Here is a 3,366-nt window from a genome sequence, read left to right as displayed (position 1 = left end):
ACAGGGCATTTTAGAAAAATCCTAAAATCCAATGGAAAAAAAAGGAGGCAATAATAAACTGAGGACGAAGTGATCAACCACCAGGATCTTGTTCATTTCTGTCCATGTCACAGGACTCCAGCCACGTGGTGCTCACTCTCAGCAGAAAGATAGTGATGTGTCTCAGGGGCATCGAGTCTGCAACCCGTGCTCCCATGACCCACCTGGCCCTCCCCTGAGGTCCTGGTGACAGGTCAGGGCTGTCTCCTCACTGAATGAATTCCTGCCCCTGGAGCCCTCTCCCTCCTCACCTCACACAAGCTGCCACGTCCCTCTGCAGCCAGGACAGAGGACCACTGGGGAGAACTCCGGTTAGCTGACATGTTCCTGCTGGGCCTCAGCTCCCGGGCTCTCTTGCTGATAACTCCGCTCTTCCCAGGAGCTTGAAGTCAGGCGGGCACCTGGGGACTCAATCAGAGCCACTGGGGCCGGGAGGCAGGTCCTGCAGCCTCTGCCACGGGGTCTGGCCCAGGGGCTCTGCAGACTCCAGGAAGCCCTGGGAAGCCAGTGTCCACGTGTCCACCAAATTTTAAGACGTACTGGGTAGGATGTGGTATCAAGGGATTGTTAACTTTGTGAGGTGTGTAAGGGTCTTGTGGTTCTGTTCAGGCAAGCAGTATTTATTTATTAAAGATACATACCGAAGTATTTATAGGTGAAATAACATCTGGGATTTTCCTTAAAAATGTTCCAGCAAGGGCAAGATACACCGATGTCCGCACCTTACTTGCAATGCACCAAGAAATGAGGTAGATTGAGCCACGACCACAGCAAAGGGCAGCAAGATGGTGATGACCAGGGGCCTCTGCTCATTCTCAGCTTCAGGGAGAAGCAGACGGAGTACCCGACAGGTGTTCGCAAGCGGAAGCTGGAGCCGAAGAAGGAGGCCGTTATCCTTCATGCCGCAACAGTTCAAGGGGCGCAAGCTCTGGGAGGAGCGCCCCCGGGAATCCTTGAAGATGCTGGCGGAGAGAGAGGAGGCTCTGGAAGAGTCACATGAGCTGCAGTGGCTGGTGACCCCGAAGACAGAGTTGGCGCAGTGTGACCACCCCAACCACACAGCCACTGTGAGCGCCACCAGCAACTGGTACCTCTCCGGGACCTGCCTGAGCAAGGGGCCAGGCTGGGTCCGTGGAGGCAGCATCATCCATGGAGAAGCCAGCCAGAGCCACACCCGGGAAGCCCAGAGCCCCCCAGCCACCCCAGTGGGTCTCCTCTCTCCCACTATTGATGCATGTACGATCATAAGAAGGTCAAGAGCAAATACCCCGGACTGACCCAGGACTCTGCCACGAAGCGCCTGAGGACCAGTAGGACCCAGCCCCCCTAGCGGAGAGGCAAAGCCCGGCAGAGCCAGCAGGGAGCCCCAAACCGGGCCATGCTCTCAGCCTCGGCTGCAAGGACCTGTCCTGTCTCAGTGTGTGGCCGTTCCTGTGACCCAGCCCACGCTGGGGTGATCACTCCACAGCCCCAAGTTGGAATGCCAGCACCTCTCCAGCCTGGGGCTTGGAAGTAGCCGGTAGCTGAGAGCTGGTCTCTCCAGGAAAGAGCCTTCAGAGCCAAGTTTGAGGCCCTCGGCCTTCACCAGATTTGTGAAACAAAGGGCGCTGGTGGTCGGTTTGTCCTTGGCCTGGATGCTGCTGCCGAGGGCAGGTTTCTGAGGTAGTGGAAACAGGGTCGGTCCTTATTCTCCAGTAGTTTTCCCTGTGGGCATGAAGACATAGTGTTAGATCTGGGCCCCTAACCAGGAGTGGAAGCAGCTGAATTCCCCGCCTCCAAATTTGGGCAGTGCCCCCAGGCTTCCAGCAGCTCTCAGACCAAGCCCAACAAAAAAGGAGTGATTAATGCCTTTTAAAGAAACTGCGTCTTGACTCGCTTGAAAGCCTGGCATTCTGCAAGGGCTGGCATTTCTTCACACTCCTTCCAGAAGGAGCGGTGAAAACCAGCTTTGTCCCTTCCTTGGCCCAGCTTAAGAGGGGCGCACCTCACTTACACACAGCATTGTTTTGCAGACCGAGCAGGGCCATTGGCTGAATCCAGATCCAACTGCATCAGGGAGATGTGCCAGCGAGGACTACCAGAGCCCTTGCTGGACACCCCCCACCCCCGCACTTTCTGGTTCCTCTGATTCTGGGGCCGGAGCACAGGAATCTCGGGTTATAACTCTGGTTGGAGGAGCTATGTTGGGTCCTAACACTAGGACTGTGAAAGGGAGTAAGATTTGCCCTCAGCTGCCGGCAACGTTCATGGAGCAGTGAGAGAGACAGTCAAGGTGACTGGACAGTGCTGTAATGGGAGCACAGTTGTAGGGTCTCCCCAGCCCTGGGATGTGGCAGGCTTGGGAATGGTGGCTCCGTTGTGCTGTACCTGGGGGAGGACAGGTGCTCTCCCATGTTGCTATCAAAACCCACCACCTGGTGATGCCCAATGACGGCAGGTGAGGGGCCACACTTGGGCTCAGCTCCTTCCACCTGCTCTCCCTGCTGCCTTCTGGCGGTCCTCCCTGGGCTTGGGGGTGAGGTGACGCCCCCTACTTGGCTGCCTCCATCCTGGGCAGAGCACGAGACCTATTACCGATCTTTCCAGGTGCTTCTGGTCCTCAACCCAGGCCAGTGAGTGTGAGTTCGCCCCCCTGGGGACCCTGCGAGCAGAACAGAGCTGGCCTGGGGGGATTAGTACACATAGCAGGGCTTGGGTTTGAATCCTGGCTCTGCCACTTGGCCACCGTGCGAACTCCTCACTGACCTCTCCGGGTCTGTTTCCCCACGAGTGAGACAACACACCTGGCATTCCCAGGTAGGCCTTCAGCGTGTGCTCGTTGCTGCCACCATCTACGGAGATCTCTGACCCTGTGTCTCCTCCCCGCCCCTCCCCAGGGACACGGGGGTCACTTATGACTTACATCTACAGTTTGTAACGTTTACAAGTATTAAATTCTCATCAACTGTCAAAAGAAAAAAGATGGGTTGGTGGACAGGGCGATGGAGAGATGGGGAGACATACGCAAATAGAGCGGGATGTTTGCTTGAGCTCAAGCACACCACTGATAAAATTAATACAGCAAAATAGAGGTACGAGGGTGTTCACCGTTCTCTGAGCTTTTCCGGATGTTCGAAATTTTCATAATACAACGTTGGGGAAAATACTCTAACAACAAATAATTCCCAGAATATATGAAACAAAAATGGCAAACAGATGTTGATGGTTAGGACTGCACAACTGTTCATAGGAGCTCATTATACCGTTCTCTCGTGTTTTGTGGGTGTTCGAAATTTCCCAAAGTAAAAGTATTTTAACATTTTTTTTTTACTAGTATGAACCCTGAGG

At 54.8% G+C, this 3,366-nt stretch overlaps 1 pseudogene; it reads left to right on the top strand.

Moving 5' to 3' along the window:
• Window positions 1-587: 587 nt before the first annotated feature.
• LOC100481995 lies at window positions 588-1,316 on the top strand (annotated as a pseudogene).
• Window positions 1,317-3,366: the final 2,050 nt, after the last annotated feature.

This window comes from Ailuropoda melanoleuca, chromosome X (genome assembly GCF_002007445.2).
Source record: "Ailuropoda melanoleuca isolate Jingjing chromosome X, ASM200744v2, whole genome shotgun sequence".
NCBI classification, from domain to species: domain Eukaryota; kingdom Metazoa; phylum Chordata; class Mammalia; order Carnivora; family Ursidae; genus Ailuropoda; species Ailuropoda melanoleuca.
The sequence above is the reverse complement of the archived record's forward strand: the minus strand, read 5'-3'. Positions and strand labels throughout refer to the sequence as shown.